General features: G+C 41.1%; 65 non-coding genes and 20 pseudogenes across 65 annotated transcripts; all 85 read right to left on the bottom strand.

Annotated features, from left to right (window-relative positions):
• Positions 1-22: 22 nt before the first annotated feature.
• On the bottom strand, positions 23-141 carry LOC143454930 (5S ribosomal RNA). Its single transcript, XR_013116532.1, has one exon. It is a non-coding gene; the product is annotated as a 5S ribosomal RNA (ribosomal RNA).
• A 111-nt stretch (positions 142-252) lies between these two features.
• Positions 253-381, bottom strand: LOC143456128 (5S ribosomal RNA; annotated as a pseudogene).
• Positions 382-491: 110 nt separating this feature from the next.
• On the bottom strand, positions 492-610 carry LOC143455798 (5S ribosomal RNA; annotated as a pseudogene).
• A 110-nt stretch (positions 611-720) lies between these two features.
• On the bottom strand, positions 721-839 carry LOC143455662 (5S ribosomal RNA). The gene has a single exon (XR_013116976.1). It is a non-coding gene; the product is annotated as a 5S ribosomal RNA (ribosomal RNA).
• A 111-nt stretch (positions 840-950) lies between these two features.
• On the bottom strand, positions 951-1,069 carry LOC143453949 (5S ribosomal RNA). Its single transcript, XR_013115596.1, has one exon. It is a non-coding gene; the product is annotated as a 5S ribosomal RNA (ribosomal RNA).
• Positions 1,070-1,180: 111 nt separating this feature from the next.
• Positions 1,181-1,299, bottom strand: LOC143457221 (5S ribosomal RNA). Its single transcript, XR_013117131.1, has one exon. It is a non-coding gene; the product is annotated as a 5S ribosomal RNA (ribosomal RNA).
• A 114-nt stretch (positions 1,300-1,413) lies between these two features.
• Positions 1,414-1,532, bottom strand: LOC143454353 (5S ribosomal RNA). The gene has a single exon (XR_013115981.1). It is a non-coding gene; the product is annotated as a 5S ribosomal RNA (ribosomal RNA).
• A 110-nt stretch (positions 1,533-1,642) lies between these two features.
• LOC143455674 (5S ribosomal RNA) lies at positions 1,643-1,761 on the bottom strand. Its single transcript, XR_013116977.1, has one exon. It is a non-coding gene; the product is annotated as a 5S ribosomal RNA (ribosomal RNA).
• Positions 1,762-1,872: 111 nt separating this feature from the next.
• On the bottom strand, positions 1,873-1,991 carry LOC143455025 (5S ribosomal RNA). Its single transcript, XR_013116624.1, has one exon. It is a non-coding gene; the product is annotated as a 5S ribosomal RNA (ribosomal RNA).
• Positions 1,992-2,102: 111 nt separating this feature from the next.
• LOC143454354 (5S ribosomal RNA) lies at positions 2,103-2,221 on the bottom strand. Its single transcript, XR_013115982.1, has one exon. It is a non-coding gene; the product is annotated as a 5S ribosomal RNA (ribosomal RNA).
• A 110-nt stretch (positions 2,222-2,331) lies between these two features.
• On the bottom strand, positions 2,332-2,450 carry LOC143455258 (5S ribosomal RNA). The gene has a single exon (XR_013116843.1). It is a non-coding gene; the product is annotated as a 5S ribosomal RNA (ribosomal RNA).
• A 110-nt stretch (positions 2,451-2,560) lies between these two features.
• LOC143453637 (5S ribosomal RNA) lies at positions 2,561-2,679 on the bottom strand. Its single transcript, XR_013115298.1, has one exon. It is a non-coding gene; the product is annotated as a 5S ribosomal RNA (ribosomal RNA).
• Positions 2,680-2,790: 111 nt separating this feature from the next.
• LOC143454931 (5S ribosomal RNA) lies at positions 2,791-2,909 on the bottom strand. Its single transcript, XR_013116533.1, has one exon. It is a non-coding gene; the product is annotated as a 5S ribosomal RNA (ribosomal RNA).
• A 111-nt stretch (positions 2,910-3,020) lies between these two features.
• On the bottom strand, positions 3,021-3,149 carry LOC143456130 (5S ribosomal RNA; annotated as a pseudogene).
• A 110-nt stretch (positions 3,150-3,259) lies between these two features.
• Positions 3,260-3,378, bottom strand: LOC143455800 (5S ribosomal RNA; annotated as a pseudogene).
• A 110-nt stretch (positions 3,379-3,488) lies between these two features.
• Positions 3,489-3,607, bottom strand: LOC143455685 (5S ribosomal RNA). Its single transcript, XR_013116978.1, has one exon. It is a non-coding gene; the product is annotated as a 5S ribosomal RNA (ribosomal RNA).
• A 111-nt stretch (positions 3,608-3,718) lies between these two features.
• On the bottom strand, positions 3,719-3,837 carry LOC143453950 (5S ribosomal RNA). The gene has a single exon (XR_013115597.1). It is a non-coding gene; the product is annotated as a 5S ribosomal RNA (ribosomal RNA).
• Positions 3,838-3,948: 111 nt separating this feature from the next.
• On the bottom strand, positions 3,949-4,067 carry LOC143457232 (5S ribosomal RNA). The gene has a single exon (XR_013117132.1). It is a non-coding gene; the product is annotated as a 5S ribosomal RNA (ribosomal RNA).
• A 114-nt stretch (positions 4,068-4,181) lies between these two features.
• LOC143454950 (5S ribosomal RNA) lies at positions 4,182-4,300 on the bottom strand. The gene has a single exon (XR_013116551.1). It is a non-coding gene; the product is annotated as a 5S ribosomal RNA (ribosomal RNA).
• A 110-nt stretch (positions 4,301-4,410) lies between these two features.
• Positions 4,411-4,529, bottom strand: LOC143457567 (5S ribosomal RNA). Its single transcript, XR_013117258.1, has one exon. It is a non-coding gene; the product is annotated as a 5S ribosomal RNA (ribosomal RNA).
• Positions 4,530-4,640: 111 nt separating this feature from the next.
• On the bottom strand, positions 4,641-4,759 carry LOC143455026 (5S ribosomal RNA). Its single transcript, XR_013116625.1, has one exon. It is a non-coding gene; the product is annotated as a 5S ribosomal RNA (ribosomal RNA).
• A 111-nt stretch (positions 4,760-4,870) lies between these two features.
• LOC143454356 (5S ribosomal RNA) lies at positions 4,871-4,989 on the bottom strand. Its single transcript, XR_013115984.1, has one exon. It is a non-coding gene; the product is annotated as a 5S ribosomal RNA (ribosomal RNA).
• Positions 4,990-5,099: 110 nt separating this feature from the next.
• LOC143455260 (5S ribosomal RNA) lies at positions 5,100-5,218 on the bottom strand. Its single transcript, XR_013116845.1, has one exon. It is a non-coding gene; the product is annotated as a 5S ribosomal RNA (ribosomal RNA).
• Positions 5,219-5,329: 111 nt separating this feature from the next.
• Positions 5,330-5,448, bottom strand: LOC143453951 (5S ribosomal RNA). Its single transcript, XR_013115598.1, has one exon. It is a non-coding gene; the product is annotated as a 5S ribosomal RNA (ribosomal RNA).
• A 111-nt stretch (positions 5,449-5,559) lies between these two features.
• On the bottom strand, positions 5,560-5,678 carry LOC143455259 (5S ribosomal RNA). The gene has a single exon (XR_013116844.1). It is a non-coding gene; the product is annotated as a 5S ribosomal RNA (ribosomal RNA).
• Positions 5,679-5,792: 114 nt separating this feature from the next.
• Positions 5,793-5,911, bottom strand: LOC143454133 (5S ribosomal RNA). Its single transcript, XR_013115772.1, has one exon. It is a non-coding gene; the product is annotated as a 5S ribosomal RNA (ribosomal RNA).
• Positions 5,912-6,022: 111 nt separating this feature from the next.
• LOC143453952 (5S ribosomal RNA) lies at positions 6,023-6,141 on the bottom strand. Its single transcript, XR_013115599.1, has one exon. It is a non-coding gene; the product is annotated as a 5S ribosomal RNA (ribosomal RNA).
• Positions 6,142-6,252: 111 nt separating this feature from the next.
• On the bottom strand, positions 6,253-6,371 carry LOC143455724 (5S ribosomal RNA). The gene has a single exon (XR_013116984.1). It is a non-coding gene; the product is annotated as a 5S ribosomal RNA (ribosomal RNA).
• Positions 6,372-6,485: 114 nt separating this feature from the next.
• Positions 6,486-6,604, bottom strand: LOC143454357 (5S ribosomal RNA). Its single transcript, XR_013115985.1, has one exon. It is a non-coding gene; the product is annotated as a 5S ribosomal RNA (ribosomal RNA).
• A 110-nt stretch (positions 6,605-6,714) lies between these two features.
• On the bottom strand, positions 6,715-6,833 carry LOC143455696 (5S ribosomal RNA). Its single transcript, XR_013116979.1, has one exon. It is a non-coding gene; the product is annotated as a 5S ribosomal RNA (ribosomal RNA).
• A 111-nt stretch (positions 6,834-6,944) lies between these two features.
• On the bottom strand, positions 6,945-7,063 carry LOC143453953 (5S ribosomal RNA). The gene has a single exon (XR_013115600.1). It is a non-coding gene; the product is annotated as a 5S ribosomal RNA (ribosomal RNA).
• A 111-nt stretch (positions 7,064-7,174) lies between these two features.
• Positions 7,175-7,293, bottom strand: LOC143454358 (5S ribosomal RNA). The gene has a single exon (XR_013115986.1). It is a non-coding gene; the product is annotated as a 5S ribosomal RNA (ribosomal RNA).
• A 110-nt stretch (positions 7,294-7,403) lies between these two features.
• On the bottom strand, positions 7,404-7,522 carry LOC143455261 (5S ribosomal RNA). The gene has a single exon (XR_013116846.1). It is a non-coding gene; the product is annotated as a 5S ribosomal RNA (ribosomal RNA).
• Positions 7,523-7,632: 110 nt separating this feature from the next.
• LOC143455707 (5S ribosomal RNA) lies at positions 7,633-7,751 on the bottom strand. Its single transcript, XR_013116980.1, has one exon. It is a non-coding gene; the product is annotated as a 5S ribosomal RNA (ribosomal RNA).
• A 111-nt stretch (positions 7,752-7,862) lies between these two features.
• Positions 7,863-7,981, bottom strand: LOC143453954 (5S ribosomal RNA). Its single transcript, XR_013115601.1, has one exon. It is a non-coding gene; the product is annotated as a 5S ribosomal RNA (ribosomal RNA).
• Positions 7,982-8,092: 111 nt separating this feature from the next.
• On the bottom strand, positions 8,093-8,211 carry LOC143454144 (5S ribosomal RNA). Its single transcript, XR_013115783.1, has one exon. It is a non-coding gene; the product is annotated as a 5S ribosomal RNA (ribosomal RNA).
• Positions 8,212-8,322: 111 nt separating this feature from the next.
• On the bottom strand, positions 8,323-8,441 carry LOC143456465 (5S ribosomal RNA; annotated as a pseudogene).
• Positions 8,442-8,551: 110 nt separating this feature from the next.
• On the bottom strand, positions 8,552-8,669 carry LOC143454885 (5S ribosomal RNA). The gene has a single exon (XR_013116489.1). It is a non-coding gene; the product is annotated as a 5S ribosomal RNA (ribosomal RNA).
• A 109-nt stretch (positions 8,670-8,778) lies between these two features.
• On the bottom strand, positions 8,779-8,897 carry LOC143454516 (5S ribosomal RNA). The gene has a single exon (XR_013116135.1). It is a non-coding gene; the product is annotated as a 5S ribosomal RNA (ribosomal RNA).
• Positions 8,898-9,008: 111 nt separating this feature from the next.
• On the bottom strand, positions 9,009-9,127 carry LOC143455718 (5S ribosomal RNA). Its single transcript, XR_013116982.1, has one exon. It is a non-coding gene; the product is annotated as a 5S ribosomal RNA (ribosomal RNA).
• A 109-nt stretch (positions 9,128-9,236) lies between these two features.
• Positions 9,237-9,355, bottom strand: LOC143458002 (5S ribosomal RNA). The gene has a single exon (XR_013117643.1). It is a non-coding gene; the product is annotated as a 5S ribosomal RNA (ribosomal RNA).
• Positions 9,356-9,466: 111 nt separating this feature from the next.
• On the bottom strand, positions 9,467-9,585 carry LOC143458003 (5S ribosomal RNA). Its single transcript, XR_013117644.1, has one exon. It is a non-coding gene; the product is annotated as a 5S ribosomal RNA (ribosomal RNA).
• A 111-nt stretch (positions 9,586-9,696) lies between these two features.
• Positions 9,697-9,815, bottom strand: LOC143453955 (5S ribosomal RNA). The gene has a single exon (XR_013115602.1). It is a non-coding gene; the product is annotated as a 5S ribosomal RNA (ribosomal RNA).
• Positions 9,816-9,926: 111 nt separating this feature from the next.
• LOC143453744 (5S ribosomal RNA) lies at positions 9,927-10,045 on the bottom strand. The gene has a single exon (XR_013115399.1). It is a non-coding gene; the product is annotated as a 5S ribosomal RNA (ribosomal RNA).
• Positions 10,046-10,156: 111 nt separating this feature from the next.
• LOC143455828 (5S ribosomal RNA) lies at positions 10,157-10,275 on the bottom strand (annotated as a pseudogene).
• Positions 10,276-10,385: 110 nt separating this feature from the next.
• Positions 10,386-10,503, bottom strand: LOC143455855 (5S ribosomal RNA; annotated as a pseudogene).
• Positions 10,504-10,615: 112 nt separating this feature from the next.
• Positions 10,616-10,734, bottom strand: LOC143455142 (5S ribosomal RNA). The gene has a single exon (XR_013116734.1). It is a non-coding gene; the product is annotated as a 5S ribosomal RNA (ribosomal RNA).
• Positions 10,735-10,844: 110 nt separating this feature from the next.
• On the bottom strand, positions 10,845-10,963 carry LOC143453957 (5S ribosomal RNA). The gene has a single exon (XR_013115604.1). It is a non-coding gene; the product is annotated as a 5S ribosomal RNA (ribosomal RNA).
• A 111-nt stretch (positions 10,964-11,074) lies between these two features.
• Positions 11,075-11,193, bottom strand: LOC143453692 (5S ribosomal RNA). Its single transcript, XR_013115349.1, has one exon. It is a non-coding gene; the product is annotated as a 5S ribosomal RNA (ribosomal RNA).
• A 111-nt stretch (positions 11,194-11,304) lies between these two features.
• On the bottom strand, positions 11,305-11,423 carry LOC143454827 (5S ribosomal RNA). Its single transcript, XR_013116433.1, has one exon. It is a non-coding gene; the product is annotated as a 5S ribosomal RNA (ribosomal RNA).
• Positions 11,424-11,533: 110 nt separating this feature from the next.
• LOC143455802 (5S ribosomal RNA) lies at positions 11,534-11,652 on the bottom strand (annotated as a pseudogene).
• A 110-nt stretch (positions 11,653-11,762) lies between these two features.
• On the bottom strand, positions 11,763-11,881 carry LOC143455731 (5S ribosomal RNA). The gene has a single exon (XR_013116985.1). It is a non-coding gene; the product is annotated as a 5S ribosomal RNA (ribosomal RNA).
• Positions 11,882-11,992: 111 nt separating this feature from the next.
• Positions 11,993-12,111, bottom strand: LOC143453958 (5S ribosomal RNA). Its single transcript, XR_013115605.1, has one exon. It is a non-coding gene; the product is annotated as a 5S ribosomal RNA (ribosomal RNA).
• Positions 12,112-12,222: 111 nt separating this feature from the next.
• LOC143457044 (5S ribosomal RNA) lies at positions 12,223-12,341 on the bottom strand (annotated as a pseudogene).
• A 110-nt stretch (positions 12,342-12,451) lies between these two features.
• On the bottom strand, positions 12,452-12,570 carry LOC143453592 (5S ribosomal RNA). Its single transcript, XR_013115252.1, has one exon. It is a non-coding gene; the product is annotated as a 5S ribosomal RNA (ribosomal RNA).
• Positions 12,571-12,681: 111 nt separating this feature from the next.
• On the bottom strand, positions 12,682-12,800 carry LOC143453681 (5S ribosomal RNA). The gene has a single exon (XR_013115339.1). It is a non-coding gene; the product is annotated as a 5S ribosomal RNA (ribosomal RNA).
• Positions 12,801-12,911: 111 nt separating this feature from the next.
• On the bottom strand, positions 12,912-13,030 carry LOC143456651 (5S ribosomal RNA; annotated as a pseudogene).
• A 110-nt stretch (positions 13,031-13,140) lies between these two features.
• On the bottom strand, positions 13,141-13,259 carry LOC143455329 (5S ribosomal RNA). The gene has a single exon (XR_013116911.1). It is a non-coding gene; the product is annotated as a 5S ribosomal RNA (ribosomal RNA).
• Positions 13,260-13,370: 111 nt separating this feature from the next.
• Positions 13,371-13,489, bottom strand: LOC143455808 (5S ribosomal RNA; annotated as a pseudogene).
• Positions 13,490-13,600: 111 nt separating this feature from the next.
• Positions 13,601-13,719, bottom strand: LOC143456466 (5S ribosomal RNA; annotated as a pseudogene).
• A 109-nt stretch (positions 13,720-13,828) lies between these two features.
• On the bottom strand, positions 13,829-13,947 carry LOC143455743 (5S ribosomal RNA). The gene has a single exon (XR_013116986.1). It is a non-coding gene; the product is annotated as a 5S ribosomal RNA (ribosomal RNA).
• Positions 13,948-14,058: 111 nt separating this feature from the next.
• Positions 14,059-14,177, bottom strand: LOC143454454 (5S ribosomal RNA). The gene has a single exon (XR_013116076.1). It is a non-coding gene; the product is annotated as a 5S ribosomal RNA (ribosomal RNA).
• Positions 14,178-14,288: 111 nt separating this feature from the next.
• On the bottom strand, positions 14,289-14,407 carry LOC143456447 (5S ribosomal RNA; annotated as a pseudogene).
• A 110-nt stretch (positions 14,408-14,517) lies between these two features.
• Positions 14,518-14,636, bottom strand: LOC143454359 (5S ribosomal RNA). The gene has a single exon (XR_013115987.1). It is a non-coding gene; the product is annotated as a 5S ribosomal RNA (ribosomal RNA).
• A 110-nt stretch (positions 14,637-14,746) lies between these two features.
• LOC143454795 (5S ribosomal RNA) lies at positions 14,747-14,865 on the bottom strand. Its single transcript, XR_013116403.1, has one exon. It is a non-coding gene; the product is annotated as a 5S ribosomal RNA (ribosomal RNA).
• Positions 14,866-20,265: 5,400 nt separating this feature from the next.
• LOC143455754 (5S ribosomal RNA) lies at positions 20,266-20,384 on the bottom strand. The gene has a single exon (XR_013116987.1). It is a non-coding gene; the product is annotated as a 5S ribosomal RNA (ribosomal RNA).
• Positions 20,385-20,493: 109 nt separating this feature from the next.
• On the bottom strand, positions 20,494-20,612 carry LOC143454305 (5S ribosomal RNA). The gene has a single exon (XR_013115935.1). It is a non-coding gene; the product is annotated as a 5S ribosomal RNA (ribosomal RNA).
• Positions 20,613-20,722: 110 nt separating this feature from the next.
• On the bottom strand, positions 20,723-20,841 carry LOC143453775 (5S ribosomal RNA). The gene has a single exon (XR_013115429.1). It is a non-coding gene; the product is annotated as a 5S ribosomal RNA (ribosomal RNA).
• Positions 20,842-20,951: 110 nt separating this feature from the next.
• On the bottom strand, positions 20,952-21,070 carry LOC143455038 (5S ribosomal RNA). The gene has a single exon (XR_013116636.1). It is a non-coding gene; the product is annotated as a 5S ribosomal RNA (ribosomal RNA).
• A 110-nt stretch (positions 21,071-21,180) lies between these two features.
• LOC143455210 (5S ribosomal RNA) lies at positions 21,181-21,299 on the bottom strand. Its single transcript, XR_013116798.1, has one exon. It is a non-coding gene; the product is annotated as a 5S ribosomal RNA (ribosomal RNA).
• Positions 21,300-21,409: 110 nt separating this feature from the next.
• LOC143456072 (5S ribosomal RNA) lies at positions 21,410-21,528 on the bottom strand (annotated as a pseudogene).
• Positions 21,529-21,638: 110 nt separating this feature from the next.
• Positions 21,639-21,757, bottom strand: LOC143454412 (5S ribosomal RNA). The gene has a single exon (XR_013116037.1). It is a non-coding gene; the product is annotated as a 5S ribosomal RNA (ribosomal RNA).
• A 110-nt stretch (positions 21,758-21,867) lies between these two features.
• On the bottom strand, positions 21,868-21,986 carry LOC143455466 (5S ribosomal RNA; annotated as a pseudogene).
• A 110-nt stretch (positions 21,987-22,096) lies between these two features.
• LOC143453776 (5S ribosomal RNA) lies at positions 22,097-22,215 on the bottom strand. Its single transcript, XR_013115430.1, has one exon. It is a non-coding gene; the product is annotated as a 5S ribosomal RNA (ribosomal RNA).
• Positions 22,216-22,325: 110 nt separating this feature from the next.
• Positions 22,326-22,444, bottom strand: LOC143454455 (5S ribosomal RNA). Its single transcript, XR_013116077.1, has one exon. It is a non-coding gene; the product is annotated as a 5S ribosomal RNA (ribosomal RNA).
• A 110-nt stretch (positions 22,445-22,554) lies between these two features.
• On the bottom strand, positions 22,555-22,673 carry LOC143456104 (5S ribosomal RNA; annotated as a pseudogene).
• Positions 22,674-22,783: 110 nt separating this feature from the next.
• On the bottom strand, positions 22,784-22,902 carry LOC143455339 (5S ribosomal RNA). The gene has a single exon (XR_013116920.1). It is a non-coding gene; the product is annotated as a 5S ribosomal RNA (ribosomal RNA).
• Positions 22,903-23,012: 110 nt separating this feature from the next.
• Positions 23,013-23,128, bottom strand: LOC143456049 (5S ribosomal RNA; annotated as a pseudogene).
• Positions 23,129-23,237: 109 nt separating this feature from the next.
• LOC143455629 (5S ribosomal RNA) lies at positions 23,238-23,356 on the bottom strand (annotated as a pseudogene).
• A 110-nt stretch (positions 23,357-23,466) lies between these two features.
• On the bottom strand, positions 23,467-23,585 carry LOC143454657 (5S ribosomal RNA). Its single transcript, XR_013116268.1, has one exon. It is a non-coding gene; the product is annotated as a 5S ribosomal RNA (ribosomal RNA).
• Positions 23,586-23,695: 110 nt separating this feature from the next.
• LOC143454913 (5S ribosomal RNA) lies at positions 23,696-23,814 on the bottom strand. Its single transcript, XR_013116516.1, has one exon. It is a non-coding gene; the product is annotated as a 5S ribosomal RNA (ribosomal RNA).
• Positions 23,815-23,924: 110 nt separating this feature from the next.
• Positions 23,925-24,043, bottom strand: LOC143454456 (5S ribosomal RNA). Its single transcript, XR_013116078.1, has one exon. It is a non-coding gene; the product is annotated as a 5S ribosomal RNA (ribosomal RNA).
• Positions 24,044-24,153: 110 nt separating this feature from the next.
• LOC143456105 (5S ribosomal RNA) lies at positions 24,154-24,272 on the bottom strand (annotated as a pseudogene).
• Positions 24,273-24,382: 110 nt separating this feature from the next.
• Positions 24,383-24,501, bottom strand: LOC143455005 (5S ribosomal RNA). Its single transcript, XR_013116604.1, has one exon. It is a non-coding gene; the product is annotated as a 5S ribosomal RNA (ribosomal RNA).
• Positions 24,502-24,611: 110 nt separating this feature from the next.
• LOC143456050 (5S ribosomal RNA) lies at positions 24,612-24,727 on the bottom strand (annotated as a pseudogene).
• Positions 24,728-24,778: the final 51 nt, after the last annotated feature.

The raw sequence follows: 24,778 nt of genomic DNA on the forward strand, positions 1-24,778 counted from the left end.
GAAAAATACAGCATGACTAAAATGCTTACAACACCCGGTATTCCCAGGCGGTCACCCATCCAAGTACTAACCGGGCCTGAGGTTGCTTAACTTCCGAGATCGAACGAGATCGGGTCTACTCAACCTGGTATGGTAGTAGGCGATTTCAAAAGAAAGACAATGGCTTTTTCAATTATAATTCGATTGCATAGGAAGTTTGACAACAGCAAACAGTTGCCAGAAATTTGATTGAAATATACAGCATGACTAAAATGCTTACAACACCCGGTATTCCCAGGCGGTCACCCATCCAAGTACTAACCGGGCCCGAGGTTGCCTAACTTCCGAGATCGAACGAGATCGAACGAGATCGGGTCTACTCAACCTGGTATGGTCGTAGGCGAATTCAAAAGAAAGAAAATGGCTTTTTCAATTATAATTCGATTGCATAGGAAATTCAAAAGCGCAAACAGTTGCTAGAAATTTGATTGAAATATACAGCATGACTAAAATGTTTACAACACCCGGTATTCCCAGGCGGTCACCCATCCAAGTACTAACCGGGCCCGAGGTTGCCTAACTTCCGAGATCGAACGAGATCGTGTCTACTCAACCTGGTATGGTCGTAGGCGAATTCAATAGAAAAAAAATGGCTTTTTCAATTATAGATCGATTGCATAGGAAATTCAAAAGCGCAAACAGTTGCTATAAATTTGATTGAAATATACAGCATGACTAAAATGCTTACAACACCCGGTATTCCCAGGCGGTCACCCATCCAAGTACTAACCGGGCCCGAGGTTGCTTAACTTCCGAGATCGAACGAGATCGGGTCTACTCAACCTGGTATGGTCGTAGGCGATTTCAAAAGAAAGAAAATGGCTTTTTCAATTATAATTCGATTGCATTGGAAGTTTGACAAAGGCAAACAGTTGCTAGAAATTTGATTGAAATATACAGCATGACTAAAATGCTTACAACACCCGGTATTCCCAGGCGGTCACCCATCCAAGTACTAACCGGGCCCGAGGTTGCTTAACTTCCGAGATCGAACGAGATCGGGTCTACTCAACCTGGTATGGTAGTAGGCGATTTCAAAAGAAAGACAATGGCTTTTTCAATTATAATTCGATTGCATAGGAAGTTTGACAACAGCAAACAGTTGCCAGAAATTTTATTGAAATATACAGCATGACTAAAATGCTTACAACACCCGGTATTCCCAGGCGGTCACCCATCCAAGTACTAACCGGGCTCTAGGTTGCTTAACTTCCGAGATCGAACGAGATCGGGTCTACTCAACCTGGTATGGTCGTAAGCGATTTCAAAAGAAAGAAAATGGCTTTTTAAATTATATTAATTCGATTGCATAGGAAGTTTGATAAAGGCAAACAGTTGCTATAAATTTGATTGAAATATACAGCATGACTAAAATGCTTACAACACCCGGTATTCCCAGGCGGTCACCCATCCAAGTACTAACCGGGCCCGAGGTTGCCTAACTTCCGAGATCGAACGAGATCGGGTCTACTCAACCTGGTATGGTCGTAGGCGATTTCAAAAGAAAGAAAATGGCCTTTTCAATTATAATTCGATTGCATAGGAAATTCAAAAGCGCAAACAGTTGCTAGAAATTTGATTGAAATATACAGCATGACTAAAATGCTTACAACACCCGGTATTCCCAGGCGGTCACCCATCCAAGTACTAACCGGGCCCGAGGTTGCTTAACTTCCGAGATCGAACGAGATCGGGTCTACTCAACCTGGTATGGTCGTAGGCGATTTCAAAAGAAAGAAAATGGCTTTTTCAATTATAATTCGATTGCATTGGAAGTTTGACAATGGCAAACATTTGCTAGAAATTTGATTGAAAATTACAGCATGACTAAAATGCTTACAACACACGGTATTCCCAGGCGGTCACCCATCCAAGTACTAACCGGGCCCGAGGTTGCTTAACTTCCGAGATCGAACGAGATCGGGTCTACTCAACCTGGTATGGTAGTAGGCGATTTCAAAAGAAAGACAATGGCTTTTTCAATTATAATTCGATTGCATAGGAAGTTTGACAACAGCAAACAGTTGCCAGAAATTTGATTGAAATATACAGCATGACTAAAATGCTTACAACACCCGGTATTCCCAGGCGGTCACCCATCCAAGTACTAACCGGGCCCGAGGTTGCCTAACTTCCGAGATCGAACGAGATCGGGTCTACTCAACCTGGTATGGTCGTAGGCGAATTCAAAAGAAAGAAAATGGCTTTTTCAATTATAATTCGATTGCATAGGAAATTCAAAAGCGCAAACAGTTGCTAGAAATTTGATTGAAATATACAGCATGACTAAAATGCTTACAACACCCGGTATTCCCAGGCGGTCACCCATCCAAGTACTAACCGGGCCCGAGGTTGCCTAACTTCCGAGATCGAACGAGATCGTGTCTACTCAACCTGGTATGGTCGTAGGCGAATTCAATAAAAAGAAAATGGCTTTTTCAATTATAATTCGATTGCATAGGAAATTCAAAAGCGCAAACAGTTGCTAGAAATTTGATTGAAATATACAGCATGACTAAAATGATTACAACACCCGGTATTCCCAGGCGGTCACCCATCCAAGTACTAACCGGGCCCGAGGTTGCTTAACTTCCGAGATCGAACGAGATCGGGTCTACTCAACCTGGTATGGTCGTAGGCGATTTCAAAAGGAAGAAAATGGCCTTTTCAATTATAATTCGATTGCATTGGAAGTTTGACAAAGGCAAACAGTTGCTAGAAATTTGATTGAAATATACAGCATGACTAAAATGCTTACAACACCCGGTATTCCCAGGCGGTCACCCATCCAAGTACTAACCGGGCCTGAGGTTGCTTAACTTCCGAGATCGAACGAGATCGGGTCTACTCAACCTGGTATGGTAGTAGGCGATTTCAAAAGAAAGACAATGGCTTTTTCAATTATAATTCGATTGCATAGGAAGTTTGACAACAGCAAACAGTTGCCAGAAATTTGATTGAAATATACAGCATGACTAAAATGCTTACAACACCCGGTATTCCCAGGCGGTCACCCATCCAAGTACTAACCGGGCCCGAGGTTGCCTAACTTCCGAGATCGAACGAGATCGAACGAGATCGGGTCTACTCAACCTGGTATGGTCGTAGGCGAATTCAAAAGAAAGAAAATGGCTTTTTCAATTATAATTCGATTGCATAGGAAATTCAAAAGCGCAAACAGTTGCTAGAAATTTGATTGAAATATACAGCATGACTAAAATGTTTACAACACCCGGTATTCCCAGGCGGTCACCCATCCAAGTACTAACCGGGCCCGAGGTTGCCTAACTTCCGAGATCGAACGAGATCGTGTCTACTCAACCTGGTATGGTCGTAGGCGAATTCAATAGAAAGAAAATGGCTTTTTCAATTATAGATCGATTGCATAGGAAATTCAAAAGCGCAAACAGTTGCTATAAATTTGATTGAAATATACAGCATGACTAAAATGCTTACAACACCCGGTATTCCCAGGCGGTCACCCATCCAAGTACTAACCGGGCCCGAGGTTGCTTAACTTCCGAGATCGAACGAGATCGGGTCTACTCAACCTGGTATGGTCGTAGGCGATTTCAAAAGAAAGAAAATGGCTTTTTCAATTATAATTCGATTGCATTGGAAGTTTGACAAAGGCAAACAGTTGCTAGAAATTTGATTGAAATATACAGCATGACTAAAATGCTTACAACACCCGGTATTCCCAGGCGGTCACCCATCCAAGTACTAACCGGGCCCGAGGTTGCTTAACTTCCGAGATCGAACGAGATCGGGTCTACTCAACCTGGTATGGTAGTAGGCGATTTCAAAAGAAAGACAATGGATTTTTCAATTATAATTCGATTGCATAGGATGTTTGACAACAGCAAACAGTTGCCAGAAATTTTATTGAAATATACAGCATGACTAAAATGCTTACAACACCCGGTATTCCCAGGCGGTCACCCATCCAAGTACTAACCGGGCTCTAGGTTGCTTAACTTCCGAGATCGAACGAGATCGGGTCTACTCAACCTGGTATGGTCGTAAGCGATTTCAAAAGAAAGAAAATGGCTTTTTAAATTATATTAATTCGATTGCATAGGAAGTTTGATAAAGGCAAACAGTTGCTATAAATTTGATTGAAATATACAGCATGACTAAAATGCTTACAACACCCGGTATTCCCAGGCGGTCACCCATCCAAGTACTAACCGGGCCCGAAGTTGCCTAACTTCCGAGATCGAACGAGATCGGGTCTACTCAACCTGGTATGGTCGTAGGCGATTTCAAAAGAAAGAAAATGGCCTTTTCAATTATAATTCGATTGCATAGGAAATTCAAAAGCGCAAACAGTTGCTAGAAATTTGATTGAAATATACAGCATGACTAAAATGCTTACAACACCCGGTATTCCCAGGCGGTCACCCATCTAAGTACTAACCGGGCCCGAGGTTGCTTAACTTCCGAGATCGAACGAGATCGGGTCTACTCAACCTGGTATGGTCGTAGGCGATTTCAAAAGAAAGAAAATGGCTTTTTCAATTATAATTCGATTGCATTGGAAGTTTGACAAAGGCAAACATTTGCTAGAAATTTGATTGAAAAATACAGCATGACTAAAATGCTTACAACACACGGTATTCCCAGGCGGTCACCCATCCAAGTACTAACCGGGCCCGAGGTTGCTTAACTTCCGAGATCGAACGAGATCGGGTCTACTCAACCTGGTATGGTAGTAGGCGATTTCAAAAGAAAGACAATGGCTTTTTCAATTATAATTCGATTGCATAGGAAGTTTGACAACAGCAAACAGTTGCCAGAAATTTGATTGAAATATACAGCATGACTAAAATGCTTACAACACCCGGTATTCCCAGGCGGTCACCCATCCAAGTACTAACCGGGCCCGAGGTTGCCTAACTTCCGAGATCGAACGAGATCGGGTCTACTCAACCTGGTATGGTCGTAGGCGAATTCAAAAGAAAGAAAATGGCTTTTTCAATTATAATTCGATTGCATAGGAAATTCAAAAGCGCAAACAGTTGCTAGAAATTTGATTGAAATATACAGCATGACTAAAATGCTTACAACACCCGGTATTCCCAGGCGGTCACCCATCCAAGTACTAACCGGGCCCGAGGTTGCCTAACTTCCGAGATCGAACGAGATCGTGTCTACTCAACCTGGTATGGTCGTAGGCGAATTCAAAAGGAAGAAAATGGCCTTTTCAATTATAATTCGATTGCATTGGAAGTTTGACAAAGGCAAACAGTTGCTAGAAATTTGATTGAAATATACAGCATGACTAAAATGCTTACAACACCCGGTATTCCCAGGCGGTCACCCATCCAAGTACTAACCGGGCCCGAGGTTGCTTAACTTCCGAGATCGAACGAGATCGGGTCTACTCAACCTGGTATGGTAGTAGGCGATTTCAAAAGAAAGACAATGGCTTTTTCAATTATAATTCGATTGCATAGGAAGTTTGACAACAGCAAACAGTTGCCAGAAATTTTATTGAAATATACAGCATGACTAAAATGCTTACAACACCCGGTATTCCCAGGCGGTCACCCATCCAAGTACTAACCGGGCCCTAGGTTGCTTAACTTCCGAGATCGAACGAGATCGGGTCTACTCAACCTGGTATGGTCGTAAGCGATTTCAAAAGAAAGAAAATGGCTTTTTAAATTATATTAATTAGATTGCATAGGAAGTTTGATAAAGTCAAACAGTTGCTATAAATTTGATTGAAATATACAGCATGACTAAAATGCTTACAACACCCGGTATTCCCAGGCGGTCACCCATCCAAGTACTAACCGGGCCCGAGGTTGCTTAACTTCCGAGATCGAACGAGATCGGGTCCACTCAACCTGGTATGGTCGTAGGCGATTTCAAAAGAAAGAAAATGGCCTTTTCAATTATAATTCGATTGCATAGGAAGTTTGACAAAGGCAAACAGTTGCTAGAAATTTGATTGAAATATACAGCATGACTAAAATGCTTACAACACCCGGTATTCCCAGGCGGTCACCCATCCAAGTACTAACCGGGCCCGAGGTTGCTTAACTTCCGAGATCGAACGAGATCGGGTCTACTCAACCTGGTATGGTAGTAGGCGATTTCAAAAGAAAGACAATGGCTTTTTCAATTATAATTCGATTGCATAGGAAGTTTGACAACAGCAAACAGTTGCCAGAAATTTTATTGAAATATACAGCATGACTAAAATGCTTACAACACCCGGTATTCCCAGGCGGTCACCCATCCAAGTACTAATCGGGCCCTAGGTTGCTTAACTTCCGAGATCGAACGAGATCGGGTCTACTCAACCTGGTATGGTCGTAAGCGATTTCAAAAGAAAGAAAATGGCTTTTTAAATTATATTAATTCGATTGCATAGGAAGTTTGATAAAGGCAAACAGTTGCTATAAATTTGAATGAAATATACAGCATGACTAAAATGCTTACAACACCCGGTATTCCCAGGCGGTCACCCATCCAAGTACTAACCGGGCCCGAGGTTGCCTAACTTCCGAGATCGAACGAGATCGGGTCTACTCAACCTGGTATGGTCGTAGGCGAATTCAAAAGAAAGAAAATGGCCTTTTCATTTATAATTCGATTGCATAGGAAATTCAAAAGCGCAAACAGTTGCTAGAAATTTGATTGAAATATACAGCATGACTAAAATGCTTACAACACCCGGTATTCCCAGGCGGTCACCCATCCAAGTACTAACCGGGCCCGAGGTTGCTTAACTTCCGAGATCGAACGAGATCGGGTCTACTCAACCTGGTATGGTCGTAGGCGATTTCAAAAGAAAGAAAATGGCTTTTTCAATTATAATTCGATTGCATTGGAAGTTTGACAAAGGCAAACATTTGCTAGAAATTTGATTGAAAAATACAGCATGACTAAAATGCTTACAACACCCGGTATTCCCAGGCGGTCACCCATCCAAGTACTAACCGGGCCCGAGGTTGCTTAACTTCCGAGATCGAACGAGATCGGGTCTACTCAACCTGGTATGGTAGTAGGCGATTTCAAAAGAAAGACAATGGCCTTTTCAATTATAATTCGATTGCATAGGAAGTTTGACAACAGCAAACAGTTGCCAGAAATTTGATTGAAATATACAGCATGACTAAAATGCTTACAACACCCGGTATTCCCAGGCGGTCACCCATCCAAGTACTAACCGGGCCCGAGGTTGCCTAACTTCCGAGATCGAACGAGATCGGGTCTACTCAACCTGGTATGGTCGTAGGCGAATTCAAAAGAAAGAAAATGGCTTTTTCAATTATAATTCGATTGCATAGGAAATTCAAAAGCGCAAACAGTTGCTAGAAATTTGATTGAAATATACAGCATGACTAAAATGCTTACAACACCCGGTATTCCCAGGCGGTCACCCATCCAAGTACTAACCGGGCCCGAGGTTGCCTAACTTCCGAGATCGAACGAGATCGTGTCTACTCAACCTGGTATGGTCGTAGGCGAATTCAATAGAAAGAAAATGGCTTTTTCAATTATAATTCGATTGCATAGGAAATTCAAAAGCGCAAACAGTTGCTAGAAATTTGATTGAAATATACAGCATGACTAAAATGCTTACAACACCCGGTATTCCCAGGCGGTCACCCATCCAAGTACTAACCGGGCCCGAGGTTGCTTAACTTCCGAGATCGAACGAGATCGGGTCTACTCAACCTGGTATGGTCGTAGGCGATTTCAAAAGAAAGAAAATGGCCTTTTCAATAATAATTCGATTGCATTGGAAGTTTGACAAAGGCAAACAGTTGCTAGAAATTTGATTGAAATATACAGCATGACTAAAATGCTTACAACACCCGGTATTCCCAGGCGGTCACCCATCCAAGTACTAACCGGGCCCGAGGTTGCTTAACTTCCGAGATCGAACGAGATCGGGTCTACTCAACCTGGTATGGTAGTAGGCGATTTCAAAAGAAAGACAATGGCTTTTTCAATTATAATTCGATTGCATAGGAAGTTTGACAACAGCAAACAGTTGCCAGAAATTTGATTGAAATATACAGCATGACTAAAATGCTTACAACACCCGGTATTCCCAGGCGGTCACCCATCCAAGTACTAACCGGGCCCGAGGTTGCTTAACTTCCGAGATCGAACGAGATCGGGTCCACTCAACCTGGTATGGTCGTAGGCGATTTCAAAAGAAAGAAAATGGCCTTTTCAATTATAATTCGATTGCATAGGAAGTTTGACAAAGGCAAACAGTTGCTAGAAATTTGATTGAAATATACAGCATGACTAAGATGCTTACAACACCCGGTATTCCCAGGCGGTCACCCATCCAAGTACTAACCGTGCCAGAGATAGCTTAACTTCCGAGATCGAACGAGATCGGGTCTACTCAACCTAGAATGGTCGTAGGCGATTTCAAAAAAAAGAAAATGGCCTTTTCAATTATAATTCGATTGCATAGGAAATTCAAAAACGCAAACAGTTGCTATAAATTTGATTGAAATATAGTGCATGACTAAAATGCTTACAACACCCGGTATTCCCAGGCGGTCACCCATCCAAGTACTAACCGGGCCCTAGGTTGTTTACTTCCGAGATCGAACGAGATCGGGTCTACTCAACCTGGTATGGTCGAAAGCGATTTCAAAAGAAAGAAAATGGCTTTTTCAATTATAATTCGATTGCATAGGAAATTCAAAAAGGAAACAGTTGCTAGAAATTTGATTGAAATATACAGCATGACTAAAATGCTTACAACACCCGGTATTCCCAGGCGGTCACCCATACAAGTACTAACCGGGCCCGAGGTTGCTTAACTTTCGAGATCGAACGAGATCGGGTCTACTCAACCTGGTATGGTCGTAGGCGATTTCAAAAGAAAGAAAATGGCCTTTTCAATTATAATTCGATTGCATAGGAAGTTTGACAAAGGCAAACAGTTGCTAGAAATTTGATTGAAATATACAGCATGACTAAAATGCTTACAACACCCGGTATTCCCAGGCGGTCACCCATCCAAGTACTAACCGGGCCCGAGGTTGCTTAACTTCCGAGATCGAACGAGATCGGGTCTACTCAACCTGGTATGGTCGTAGGCGATTTCAAAAGAAAGAAAATGGCCTTTTCAATTATAATTCGATTGCATAGGAAATTCAAAACTCAAACAGTTGCTATAAATTTGATTGAAATATACAGCATGACTAAAATGCTTACAACACCCGGTATTCCCAGGCGGTCCCCCATCCAAGTACTAACCGGGCCCGAGGTTGCTTAACTTCCGAGATCGAACGAGATCGGGTCTACTCAACCTGGTATGGTCGTAGGCGATTTCAAAAGAAAGAAAATGGCTTTTTCAGATATAATTCGATTGCATAGGAAGTTTGAAAAAGGCAAACAGTTGCTATAAATTTGATTGAAATATACAGCATGACTAAAATGCTTACAACACCCGGTATTCCCAGGCGGTCCCCCATCCAAGTACTAACCGGGCCCGAGGTTGCTTAACTTCCGAGATCGAACGAGATCGGGTCTACTCAACCTGGTATGGTCGTAGGCGATTTCAAAAGAAAGAAAATGGCTTTTTCAATTATAATTCGATTGCATTGGAAGTTTGACAAAAGCAAACAGTTGCTAGAAATTTGATTGAAATATACAGCATGACTAAAATGCTTACAACACCCGGTATTCCCAGGCGGTCACCCATCCAAGTACTAACCGGGCCCGAGGTTGCTTAACTTCCGAGATCGAACGAGATCGGGTCTACTCAACCTGGTATGGTAGTAGGCGATTTCAAAAGAAAGACAATGGCTTTTTCAATTATAATTCAATTGCATAGGAAGTTTGACAACAGCAAACAGTTTCCAGAAATTTGATTGAAATATACAGCATGACTAAAATTCTTACAACACCCGGTATTCCCAGGCGGTCACCCATCCAAGTACTAACCGGGCCCTAGGTTGCTTAACTTCCGAGATCGAACGAGATCGGGTCTACTCAACCTGGTATGGTCGTAGGCGATTTCAAAAGAAAGAAAATGGCCTTTTCAATTATAATTCGATTCCATAGGAAGTTTGACAATGGCAAACAGTTGCTAGAAATTTGATTGAAATATACAGCATGACTAAAATGCTTACAACACCCGGTATTCCCAGGCGGTCACCCATAAAAGTACTAACCGGGCCCGAGGTTGCTTAACTTCCGACATCGAACGAGATCGGGTCTACTTAACCTGGTATGGTCGTAGGCGAATTCAAAAGAAAGGAAATGGCCTTTTCAGTTATAATTCGATTGCATAGGAAATTCAAAAACACAAACAGTTGCTAGAAATTTGATTGAAATATACAGCATGACTAAAATCCTAACAACACCCGGTATTCCCAGGCGGTCACCCATACAAGTACTAACCGGGCCCGAGGTTGCTTAACTTCCGAGATCGAACGAGATCGGGTCTACTCAACCTGGTATGGTAGTAGGCGATTTCAAAAGAAAAAAAATGGCCTTTTCAATTATAATTCGATTGCATAGGAGGTTTGACAAAGGCAAACAGTTGCTATAAATTTGATTGAAATATACAGCATGACTAAAATGCTTACAACACCCGGTATTCCCAGGCGGTCACCCATCCAAGTACTAACCGGGACCGAGGTTGCCTAACTTCCGAGATCGAACGAGATCGGGTCTACTCAACCTGGTATGGTCGTAGGCGAATTCAAAAGAAAGAAAATGGCCTTTTCAATTATAATTCGATTGCATAGGAAATTCAAAAGCGCAAACAGTTGCTAGAAATTTGATTGAAATATACAGCATGACTAAAATGCTTACAACACCCGGTATTCCCAGGCGGTCACCCATCCAAGTACTAACCGGGCCCGAGGTTGCTTAACTTCCGAGATCGAACGAGATCGGGTCTACTCAACCTGGTATGGTAGTAGGCGATTTCAAAAGAAAGAAAATGGCTTTTTCAATTATAATTCGATTGCATTGGAAGTTTGACAAAGGCAAACAGTTGCTAGAAATTTGATTGAAAAATACAGCATGACTAAAATGCTTACAACACCCGGTATTCCCAGGCGGTCACCCATCCAAGTACTAACCGGGCCCTAGGTTGCTTAACTTCCGAGATCGAACGAGATCGGGTCTACTCAACCTGGTATGGTAGTAGGCGATTTCAAAAGAAAGACAATGGCTTTTTCAATTATAATTCGATTGCATAGGAAGTTTGACAACAGCAAACAGTTGCCAGAAATTTGATTGAAATATACAGCATGACTAAAATGCTTACAACACCCGGTATTCCCAGGCGGTCACCCATCCAAGTACTAAACGGGCCCGAGGTTGCCTAACTTCCGAGATCGAACGAGATCGGGTCTACTCAACCTGGTATGGTCGTAGGCGAATTCAAAAGAAAGAAAATGGCTTTTTCAATTATAATTCGATTGCATAGGAAATTCAAAAGCGCAAACAGTTGCTATAAATTTGATTGAAATATACAGCATGACTAAAATGTTTACAACACCCGGTATTCCCAGGCGGTCACCCATCCAAGTACTAACCGGGCCCGAGGTTGCCTAACTTCCGAGATCGAACGAGATCGTGTCTACTCAACCTGGTATGGTCGTAGGCGAATTCAATAGAAAGAAAATGGCTTTTTCAATTATAATTCGATTGCATAGGAAATTCAAAAGCGCAAACAGTTGCTAGAAATTTGATTGAAATATACAGCATGACTAAAATGCTTACAACACCCGGTATTCCCAGGCGGTCACCCATCCAAGTACTAACCGGGCCCGAGGTTGCTTAACTTCCGAGATCGAACGAGATCGGGTCTACTCAACCTGGTATGGTCGTAGGCGATTTCAAAAGAAAGAAAATGGCTTTTTCAATTATAATTCAATTGCATTGGAAGTTTGACAAAGGCAAACAGTTGCTAGAAATTTGATTGAAATATACAGCATGACTAAAATGCTTACAACACCCGGTATTCCCAGGCGGTCACCCATCCAAGTACTAACCGGGCCCGAGGTTGCTTAACTTCCGAGATCGAACGAGATCGGGTCTACTCAACCTGGTATGGTAGTAGGCGATTTCAAAAGAAAGACAATGGCTTTTTCAATTATAATTCGATTCCATAGGAAGTTTGACAAAAGCAAACAGTTGCTAGAAATTTGATTGAAATATACAGCATGACTAAAATGCTTACAACACGCGGTATACCCAGGCGTTCACCCATACAAGTACTAACCGGGCCCGAGGTTGCCTAACTTCCGAGATCGAACGAGATCGGGTCTACTCAACCTGGTATGGTCGTAGGCGAATTCAAAAGAAAGAAAATGGCTTTTTCAATTATAATTCGATTGCATAGGAAATTCAAAAACGCAAACAGTTGCTAGAAATTTGATTGAAATATACAGCATGACTAAAATGCTTACAACACCCGGTATTCCCAGGCGGTCACCCATCCAAGTACTAACCGGGCCCGAGGTTGCTTAACTTCCGAGATCGAACGAGATCGGGCCTACTCAACCTGGTATGGTCGTAGGCGATTTCAAAAGAAAGAAAATGGCTTTTACAATTATAATTCGATTGCATTGGAAGTTTGACAAGGGCAAACAGTTGCTAGAAATTTGATTGAAATATACAGCATGACTAAAATGCTTACAACACCCGGTATTCCCAGGCGGTCACCCATCCAAGTACTAACCGGGCCCGAGGTTGCTTAACTTCCGAGATCGAACGAGATCGGGTCTACTCAACCTGGAATGGTCGTAGGCGATTTCAAATGAAAGAAAATGGCCTTTTCAATTATAATTCGATTGCATAGGAAGTTTGACAACGGCAAACAGTTGCTATAAATTTGATTGAAATATACAGCATGACTAAAATGCTTACAACACCCGGTATTCCCAGGCGGTCACCCATACAAGTACTAACCGGGCCCGAGGTTGCCTAACTTCCGACATCGAACGAGATCGGGTCTACTTAACCTGGTATGGTCATAGGCGAATTCAAAAGAAAGAAAATGGCCTTTTCAATTATAATTCGATTGCATAGGAAATTCAAAAACGCAAACAGTTGCTAGAAATTTGATTGAAATATACAGCATGACTAAATTGCTTACAACACCCGGTATTCCCAGGCGGTCACCCATCCAAGTACTAACCGGGCCCGAGGTTGCTTAACTTCCGAGATCGAACGATATCGGGTCTACTCAACCTGGTATGGTAGTAGGCGATTTCAAAAGAAAAAAAATGGCTTTTTCAAATATAATTCGATTGCATAGGAAGTTTGACAAAGGCAAACAGTTGCTATAAATTTGATTGAAATATACAGCATGACTAAAATGCTTACAACACCCGGTATTCCCAGGTGGTCACCCATCCAAGTACTAACCGGGCCCGAGGTTGCTTAACTTCCGAGATCGAACGACATCGGGTCCACTCAACCTTGTATGGTCGTAGGCGATTTCAAAAGAAAGAAAATGGCCTTTTCAATTATAATTCGATTGCATAGGAAGTTTGACAAAGGCAAACAGTTGCTAGAAATTTGATTGAAATATACAGCATGACTAAAATGCTTACAACACCCGGTATTCCCAGGCGGTCACCCATCCAAGTACTAACCGGGCCAGATGTTGCTTAACTTCCGAGATCGAACGAGATCGGATCTACTCAACCTGGAATGGTCGTAGGCGATTTCAAAAAAAAAAAATGGCCTTTTCAATTATAATTCGATTGCATAGGAAATTCAAAAACGCAAACAGTTGCTATAAATTTGATTGAAATATACAGCATGACTAAAATGCTTACAACACCCGGTATTCCCAGGCGGTCACCCATCCAAGTACTAACCGGGCCCGAGGTTGCTTAACTTCCGAGATCGAACGAGATCGGGTCTACTCAACCTGGTATGGTCGTAGGCGATTTCAAAAGAAAGAAAATGGCTTTTACAATTATAATTCGATTGCATTGGAAGTTTGACAAGGGCAAACAGTTGCTAGAAATTTGATTGAAATTTACAGCATGACTAAAATGCTTACAACACACGGTATTCCCAGGCGGTCACCCATCCAAGTACTAACCTGGCCCTAGGTTGCTTAACTTCCGAGATCGAACGAGATCGGGTCTACTCAACCTGGAATGGTCGTAGGCGATTTCAAATAAAAGAAAATGGCCTTTTCAATTATAATTCGACTGCATAGGAAGTTTGACAAAGGCAAACAGTTGCTATAAATTTGATTGAAATATACAGCATGACTAAAATGCTTACAACACCCGGTATTCCCAGGCGGTCACCCATACAAGTACTAACCGGGCCCGAGGTTGCCTAACTTCCGACATCGAACGAGATCGGGTCTACTTAACCTGGTATGGTCGTAGGCGAATTCAAAAGAAAGAAAATGGCCTTTTCAATTATAATCCGATTGCATAGGAAATTCAAAAACGCAAACAGTTGCTAGAAATTTGATTGAAATATACAGCATGACTAAAATGCTTACAACACCCGGTATTCCCAGGCGGTCACCCATCCAAGTACTAACCGGGCCCGAGGTTGCCTAACTTCCGAGATCGAACGAGATCGGGTCTACTCAACCTGGTATGGTCGTAGGCGAATTCAAAAGAAAGAAAATGGCCTTTTCAATTAAAATTCGATTGCATAGGAAATTCAAAATGGCAAACAGTTGCTATAAATTTCATTCAAATATACAGCATGACTGAAATGCTTACAACACCCGGTATTCCCAGGCGGTCACCCATCCAAGTACTAACCGGGACCGAGGTTGCTTAACTTCCGAGATCGAACGAGATCGGGTCTACTCAAACTGGTATGGTCGTAGGCGGTTTCAAAAGAAAGAAAATGGCCTTTTCAATTATAATTCGATTGCATAGGAAATTCAAAAACGCAAACAGTTGCTATAAATTTCATTCAAATATACAGCATGACTAAAATGCTTACATTTTTTTATTTTTTTTGATTTTTTAACCCTTTCTTGGGTTTTAACACGACAATGCACGATCAATACACGAAAACAATATTCGATATGCAATACACTTATGTACATAAATACTTCTTTTGATACTGTCACAATCGAAATTAATTTGAGCACATACTATTCCAAAGGATTCGTGTTACTGAGTTGTAAACACTTGTCTGGCGACTTTTCTCTGCGCTATTGCGCGCTTTTGACATGGCTTTTATTCTGTTTATCACATCTTGATAGAGAAACGGTTCTTGTTCGAAAATCACTTTGTTCCTAGATAGCCATATGCAGTACCTTGAAATGCTTAACATTAATATTGTTGCATTCAAATTGGTTTCGCAAACACAAAGTTGTTTTAGTGAACTCAAGTCCAAGGCAATACACATTTGTGGAGAAACTTTCGGCATCAAAACACCGCTGATGTTAAATATTATCACGTTTACATAATCCCATATGGGTTGTATACATACACAATCATAAAACAAATGATATACATCTTCATCATGAAGGTCACATAATGGGCATCTTGATGTTTTTTGTATACGTGCTATGCGCTCATTAATACATAAGGGTAGCACATTCCATACCATCTTGTAACCAAAAGTTTTTAAATAATTTGGTAGTACCTTATTGTGAATGCCAGTCCACATGTTTGGCATATTTATGGGGAACATAGGTACTAGTACTTGTGCATTTCTCTCGTTTACAATTCTCCTGTAAATTTGTTTGGTTGTCTTTTCATCAATTTCATCAATGGTAATGCTGTAACGTTTCAGGATATCAACTACGTTGCTATAATATGACGTGGGTTGTGAAGCATGCAACACAGAATTATTTACAGGCATTGCCAGCATTTTACACAACGTAAAGCCAATGTAATATTCAAGGAAATACAGCGGTAGGTGTATGCTGTTATTTTGCTTTCGAGCGTTGTAATATTTCTTAACAACTTTTAACTTCAAGATATCTAAATACAATGGGATGTCAATACAGTCGTATCCACCGTTTTCCCTGGTTTTACTTATCGTTTCCATGTTTAATTTTGCACCAGTGCTAAAAACATAATTTTCAACAATTTTGCGTACATTTCGGCGCTGCTGAAGCGCAAGATCATACACTCTAGAACCATACACAAAAATGGGCAATAATAGTGTTTTTACAATTAGCGATTTTCCATCATACGTCGATCTAAATTTTGAGAAATTCGATACCTTCAAACGCATGCTACGCACCTTGTTTTCGAGCCTATCAGTAATTGCCTGAGGTTTACCATAAGGAACGTTCAAAACATTTATCGAATCGACCCAGGAAAGCGTGGGAAGCTGAGAGTTTTTGCTTTGCTTCCTACCTAGTTTCAAAGCCGTTACTTTACTGAAGTTCACTTTTATTCCCGTCGCTGTAAGGTATTCACCTAATACAAAAAAGGCTTGTGACACCGATTGTTCATCTTGGAGGACCAAGGTTGTATCATCGGCGTATGCTATAGTTTTCACAACTTTACCGCCTGAAGCTGGTAGATGTAAACCTTGTATAGCTGTATTCTTGTTTAAAGCAATTATAACCGGCTCCATTGCTAACAGGAACAAATACAAACTTAATGGATCTCCTTGTCTTAAACCGCGTTCGACGCGAAAATCTGCCCCTATATGCCCATTGATCATTACACATGTCTGATTATTTATCAGCGTAGTTGTGATCATTTTCGTAAAAATTTCACCAAAACCGAATTTTTTCAGAATTTCAACCAAGAATTCATGATCGACGCAGTCAAATGCTTTGTAGATGTCAAGAGATACAATGTATCCCTCGGTGTTTCTATTTTTAATATATTCAATACAGTCTCTAAGCAGCGCTGTTCCATCGTTTATATTTCTGCCACACACTGCAAACTGCGTGTCATTGATAAGTTTTGGTACAAAGCTTTTCAATCGTAATGTCATCATTTTGCTAAATATCTTATAATCGACATTCAGTAATGTTATCGGTCGATAATTTTTTATATCAGTCCGTTCGCCTTTCTTAAATATCAGAGTTATCAATCCCCGAGTCAACTCGGCGGGTGGTTGTGATTCAGCAAAAAACTCTTTCGCTACTTCAATCAGCGTGTCGCCTACAAGGCTCCAGAACGTTTTGTAGAATTCTATGCTTAAGCCATCGAGCCCCGGTGTTTTACCATTTTTCATGGATTTAATGGCGAAAAGCATCTCGTCCTTAGTTACTTCCAGCTCTAAGGTCTCTGTGGTGTCTCTATCTATTTTTTGTTCAATATCCTGTAGGAACGCGCTTTGTCTCCATTTGTCAAGTTTTTGTTTCGAGTATAAGGTTTTATAAAAATCAGTCGCAACGTCTAGTTTTTCTTTCGGCGTGTTTGCTTCAATGTTTTGATTTGTGCGCAGCGACTCGATGTAGGTCGCTCTGTGATGTTCTTTCAGCTTGCGGTAGAAAAACTTTGTCGGGCGATCTCCATAGTCAAGTTCATTTGCATGAGCAATTATTCTAATTTTCTTTCGTTTTTCTTTGTGGATAGTAATTAGTTCGGCTTTTGTTTTGCGAAACTCTGTCATGACTTTATTGCCTTCATTTAAGTCTTGGCGCAAATCATTGAGGCTTGCGTTTAATTCGTGTTCTCGCTGATTCTTTTTTTGGTGAATTCGCTTCGAGTGTTTCTGCACCAGTTCTCTTATTCGGTACTTTGTATCAACCCACCAATCGAGTTTATTTTTGTAAAGAACTTGCAGACTTTTATAATCATGCCAGCTTTCTTTTAATTCTTGAGTAAGGTCTTCATTTTCGTAAACGGTGACATTGTTTTTCCAGTAGCCATTGCCGTAGTTTCTGGAAATGTTTAATTTGATATCAACGTGAATCGCATCGTGATCGCTTACAGCGCAAGGTTCGATGACATGATTAATGTGCGTGAGCTCGTCTGAACCGTAAAAGCGGTCCAGCCTTGAGTGCGCTTCGTTGCCATGCCAAGTAAAATCTTTTCCGTTCGGTCGTGATATTCTATAGAGGTCTTTCAATCCGTAGGTTTCGCACAAATCCTTCAGGGACTTCGACTCATACCGTTTAACTTGGTGCGCCATAAAGTTATTGCGATCTTTTAGTCGGTCGTCGACGCAGTTGAAATCCCCCGCCAACATTGTTGGTAATTTGCTGTGCACATAAGGATATATGCCGTCATAAAACCGATCTTGCGTGTTGCATTCGTTGCCACTTCCGCGTACTGGTGCGTAAACGTTTACAATGTGCATACTTTCGCCAAAAACACTAATATCCGCGGCTAATACTCTCCCAAAGTTATCAAAATTTACGCTTTTAACCTCTATATGCTTGTTATTTATTAGTATAGCCAGGCCTCTTGATTGCGTGTTTCCTGAATTCCACAGCGCACGCTTACCCCATTCTTTTGTCCACTGTATTTCGTCCCCCGGGCTAGAGTGCGTTTCTTGTAACAAGGCAACGTCAACGTTTTTGGTGCGTAGCAAGTCATAAACGAAGGCGCGTTTGTCTTGCTTTCGCAATCCATTACAATTAAGACTGAGAATACGTAGAAGAAACATAATAAACGATAACGTAAGGTATCTAAATCCGGAAAAACGAATACAATAATTATTATTTAAATATAATCTTTAATCCCTTCAATACTTTCACATGTGTATTTATATCCACAATTACAAAAGTATGATTGAGAGGGGCTTATGGCCTTACAAACCACCTCTTCACAGTCACAATGTATAACACACAAATTGCATTCTGTGTTCACACATTTGCCTTGTGTTCTAATTGGGAGTATTAGGTTGTAGCTCTTACACAAACACTCACACAATGAAGCATTACAGGTTGCACATTCAACAAAGTTCTCACCATACTCTGATACATGAGTGTGTGCTTTACAGCAGGATAGGTATTTTAATTCACTTTGACACACATCACAAGGAAAGTCATGCATGTTTCCTTCTGGAATTATCTGTTTAATTCTGTCATTACAGGTATTTATTACTATATAATCTTCAGGGCATTTACTACATTTCCATTTCTTGCACTCCAAGATATGTTCTTCATTGTCACATGCTAGACATTTGACTATGTAAGTATTATCATTATGGCTAACCTTTGTGCAGGGCTCCTCAGATGCCTCATCTGGAGAGGGTCTTTTCCTGTCACTCCTCCTGTCAGTATTCTTTTCTATTGAGTTGTCTTCATTCATATGTACTTCTGTTAGATTGTTTTCTGTCATGTCAAACCAGTCCCTAGGTTGTTCTTCACCTTTCTTTGTGGTTGCTGTATCAGGTTCATTGCTGTCATTGTTCTTTCCATCTTCAGTATTGTCCTTGTTTGTGTTCATTATAGAATTTTCATGGTTTTCTTCATTGTGAGTGTGGCCAGGTGATTGGTGTCTAGTGAGGGGGTTTCTATAATAATCCATACCTCTTCTAGGGTTCGGCTGATTGTTCTCTTCCAGTGGGGGGTATTCAGAGTTATTTTTGGCAGGACAGTTGATGTGTTTGTGTCCTGGTTTGTTGCAGTACTGGCATGTTGCCAACTGTCCTTGGTATTTGACTAGCAGTTCTTCTCCAAGAATATTTAAATAGCTTGGTATTGGTGTTTGATCCAGTTCATCTTTAGCCATTTCCATAATATAAACACCACTGAACAAAGCCTTTGCATCTTTTTTTGGGAAACATTTAATGATTTTACCATGATTTTCTTCTAAGTATGATTTCAAGGCTTCAATAGGAAATGGTGTAGGAATCCAAGATATATGAACATATAACTTATCCGTTTCATACAGCTTTAGGTACCGAATTTCTTCAAGATTAAGAAGTTTTTCATGTAAATCCAGAACATGCTCTCTCGACTTGCAGGTAATATCGATATTGCCGCCTTTCTTCTCCACTACGCCAACGAGTAATTTTAAAGAAAAGTTAATCTTTTCAAAAATTTTCCAAAGATCTTCCCTTTTGGTACCATAAGATACTCTAAACGTTAGGCAATTTGGCCTTGCATACTCCATTGTTCTTAACTTCTTCTTAACTTTGTCCGAATAAGAAACAGGTTTAATTTCTGCCATAACTTTCGATGATTCAGAGCACTCAAGTGCAAATATTTAACAATATAAGCCGGCGTAATGGGTGGCTAACCCAAAATATTCTACCAGATTTCCACGCGGTTGCTTAACTTCGTCCACTACAGTCCACCGCTCTACCAACTCTTCTGACTGATATTTCCACTACAGTCCACCGCTCTCAATAAAATGCTTACAACACCCGGTATTCCCAGGCGGTCACCCATCCAAGTACTAACCGGGCCCGAGGTTGCTTAACTTCCGAGATCGAACGAGATCGGGTCTACTCAACCTGGTATGGTCGTAGGCGATTTCAAAAGAAAGAAAATGGCCTTTTCAATTATAATTCGATTGCATAGGAAATTAAAAACGCAAACAGTTGCTATAACTTTCATTGAAATATACAGCATGACTAAAATGCTTACAACACCCGGTATTCCCAGGCGGTCACCCATCCAAGTACTAACCGGGCCCGAGGTTGCTTAACTTCCGAGATCGAACGAGATCCGGTCTACTCAACCTGGTATGGTCGTAGGCGATTTCAAAAGAAAAAAAATGGCCTTTTCAATTATAATTCGATTGCATAGGAAATTCAAAAACGCAAACAATTGCTATAAATTTCATTGAAGTATACAGCATGACTAAAATGCTTACAACACCCAGTATTCCCAGGCGGTCACCCATCCAAGTACTAACCGGGCCCGAGGTTGCTTAACTTCCGAGATCGAACGAGATCGGGTCTACTCAACCTGGTATGGTCGTAGGCGATTTCAAAAGAAAGAAAATGGCCTTTTCAATTATAATTCGATTGCATAGGAAATTCAAAATGGCAAACAATTGCTATAAATTTCATTGAAATATACAGCATGACTAAAATGCTTACAACACCCGGTTTTCCCAGGCGGTCACCCATCCAAGTACTAACCGGGCCCGAGGTTGCTTAACTTCCGAGATCGAACGAGATCGGGTCTACTCAACCTGGTATGGACTTAGGCGGTTTCAAAAGAAAGAAAATGGCCTTTTCAATTATAATTCGATTGCATAGGAAATTCAAAAACGCAAACAGTTGCTATAAATTTAATTTAAATATACAGCATGACTAAAATGCTTACAACACCCGGTATTCCCAGGCGGTCACCCATCCAAGTACAAACCGGGCCCGAGGTTGCTTAACTTCCGAGATCGAACGAGATCCGGCCTACTCAACCTGGTATGGTCGTAGGCGGTTTCAAAAGAAAGAAAATGGCCTTTTCAATTAAAATTCGATTGCATAGGAAATTCAAAAACGCAAACAGTTGCTATAAATTTCATTCAAATATACAGCATGACTAAAATGCTTAAAACACCCGGTATTCCCAGGCGGTCACCCATCCAAGTACTAACCGGGACCGAGGCTGCTTAACTTCCGAGATCGAACGAGATCGGGTCTACTCAAACTGGTATGGTCGTAGGCGGTTTCAAAAGAAAGAAAATGACCTTTTCAATTATAATTCGATTGCATAGGAAATTCAAAAACGCAAACAGTTGCTATAAATTTCATTCAAATATACAGCATGACTAAAATGCTTACATTACCCGGTATTCCCAGGCGGTCACCCATCCAAGTACTAACCGGGCCCGAGGTTGCTTAACTTCCGAGATCGAACGAGATCGGGTTTACTCAACCTGGTATGGTCGTAGGCGATTTCAAAAGAAAGAAAATGGCCTTTTCAATTATAATTCGATTGCATAGGAAATTCAAAAACGCAAACAGTTGCTATAACTTTCATTGAAATATACAGCATGACTAAAATGCTTACAACACCCGGTATTCCCAGGCGGTCACCCATCCAAGTACTAACCGGACCCGAGGTTGCTTAACTTCCGAGATAGAACGAGATCGGGTCTACTCAACCTGGTATGGTCGTAGGCGATTTCAAAAGAAAGAAAATGGCCTTTTCAATTATAATTCGATTGCATAGGAAATTCAAAAACGCAAACAATTGCTATAAATTTCATTGAACTATACAGCATGACTAAAATGCTTACAACACCCAGTATTCCCAGGCGGTCACCCATCCAAGTACTAACCGGGCCCGAGGTTGCTTAACTTCCGAGATCGAACGAGATCGGGTCTACTCAACCTGGTATGGTCGTAGGCGATTTCAAAAGAAAGAAAATGGCCTTTTCAATTATAATTCGATTGCATAGGAAATTCAAAATGGCAAACAATTGCTATAAATTTCATTGAAATATACAGCATGACTAAAATGCTTACAACACCCGGTATTCCCAGGCGGTCACCCATCCAAGTACTAACCGGGCCCGAGGTTGCTTAACTTCCGAGATCGAACGAGATCGGGTCTACTCAACCTGGTATGGTCTTAGGCGGTTTCAAAAGAAAGAAAATGGCCTTTTCAATTATAATTCGATTGCATAGGAATTTCAAAAACGCAAACAGTTGCTATAAATTTAATTTAAATATACAGCATGACTAAAATGCTTACAACACCCGGTATTCCCAGGCGGTCACCCATCCAAGTACTAACCGGGCCCGAGGTTGCTTAACTTCCGAGAGCGAACGAGATCCGGTCTACTCAACCTGGTATGGTCTTAGGCGGTTTCAAAAGAAAGAAAATGGCCTTTTCAATTATAATTCGATTGCATAGGAAATTCAAAAACGCAAACAGTTGCTATAAATTTAATTTAAATATAAAGCATGACTAAAATGCTTACAACACCCGGTATTCCTAGGCGGTCACCCATCCAAGTACAAACCGGGCCCGAGGTTGCTTAACTTCCGAGATCGAACGAGATCCGGTCTACTCAACCTGGTATGGTCGTAGGCGGTTTCAAAAGAAAGAAAATGGCCTTTTCAATTATAATTCGATTGCATAGGAAATTCAAAAACGCAAACAATTGCTATAAATTTCATTGAAGTATACAGCATGACTAAAATGCTTACAACCAGTATTCCCAGGCGGTCACCCATCCAAGTACTAACCGGGCCCGAGGTTGCTTAACTTCCGAGATCGAACGAGATCGGGTCTACTCAACCTGGTATGGTCGTAGGCGGTTTCAAATAAAGAAAATGGCCTTTTCAATTAAAATTCGATTGCATAGGAAATTCAAAAACGCAAACAGTTGCTATAAATTTCATTCAAATATACAGCATGACTAAAATGCTTACAACACCCGGTATTCCCAGGCGGTCACCCATCCAAGTACTAACCGGGACCGAATTTGCTTAACTTCCGAGATCGAACTAGATCGGGTCTACTCAAACTGGTATGGTCGTAGGCGGTTTCAAAAGAAAGAAAATGGCCTTTTCAATTATAATTCGATTGCATAGGAAATTCAAAAACACAAACAGTTGCTATAAATTTGATTCAAATATACAGCATGACTAAAATGCTTACATTACCCGGTATTCCCAGGCGGTCACCCATCCAAGTACTAACCGGGCCCGAGGTTGCTTAACTTCCGAGATCGAACGAGATCGGGTCTACTCAACCTGGTATGGTCGTAGGCGATTTCAAAAGAAAAAAAATGGCCTTTTCTATTATAATTCGATTGCATAGGAAATTCAAAAACGCAAACAGTTGCTATAACTTTCATTGAAATATACAGCATGACTAAAATGCTTACAACACCCAGTATTCCCAGGCAGTCAACCATCCAAGTACTAACCTGGCCCGAGGTTGCTTAACTTCCGAGATCGAACGAGATCGGGTCTACTCAACCTGGTATGGTCGTAGGCGATTTCAAAAGAAAGAAAATGGCCTTTTCAATTATAATTCGATTGCATAGGAAATTCAAAATGGCAAACAATTGCTATAAATTTCATTGAAATATACAGCATGACTAAAATGCTTACAACACCCGGTATTCCCAGGCGGTCACCCATCCAAGTACTAACCGGGCCCGAGGTTGCTTAACTTCCGAGATCGAACGAGATCGGGTCTACTCAACCTGGTATGGTCTTAGGCGGTTTCAAAAGAAAGAAAATGGCCTTTTCAATTATAATTCGATTGCATAGGAATTTCAAAAACGCAAACAGTTGCTATAAATTTAATTTAAATATACAGCATGACTAAAATGCTTACAACACCCGGTATTCCCAGGCGGTCACCCATCCAAGTACTAACCGGGCCCGAGGTTGCTTAACTTCCGAGAGCGAACGAGATCCGGTCTACTCAACCTGGTATGGTCTTAGGCGGTTTCAAAAGAAAGAAAATGGCCTTTTCAATTATAATTCGATTGCATAGGAAATTCAAAAACGCAAACAGTTGCTATAAATTTAATTTAAATATACAGCATGACTAAAATGCTTACAACACCCGGTATTCCCAGGCGGTCACCCATCCAAGTACAAACCGGGCCCGAGGTTGCTTAACTTCCGAGATCAAACGAGATCCGGTCTACTCAACCTGGTATGGTCGTAGGCGGTTTCAAAAGAAAGAAAATGGCCTTTTCAATTATAATTCGATTGCATAGGAAATTCAAAAACGCAAACAATTGCTATAAATTTCATTGAAGTATACAGCATGACTAAAATGCTTACAACCAGTATTCCCAGGCGGTCACCCATCCAAGTACTAACCGGGCCCGAGGTTGCTTAACTTCCGAGATCGAACGAGATCGGGTCTACTCAACCTGGTATGGTCGTAGGCGGTTTCAAAAGAAAGAAAATGGCCTTTTCAATTAAAATTCGATTGCATAGG

This window comes from Clavelina lepadiformis, chromosome 4 (assembly GCF_947623445.1).
Source record: "Clavelina lepadiformis chromosome 4, kaClaLepa1.1, whole genome shotgun sequence".
Classification (NCBI taxonomy): Eukaryota; Metazoa; Chordata; class Ascidiacea; order Aplousobranchia; family Clavelinidae; genus Clavelina; species Clavelina lepadiformis.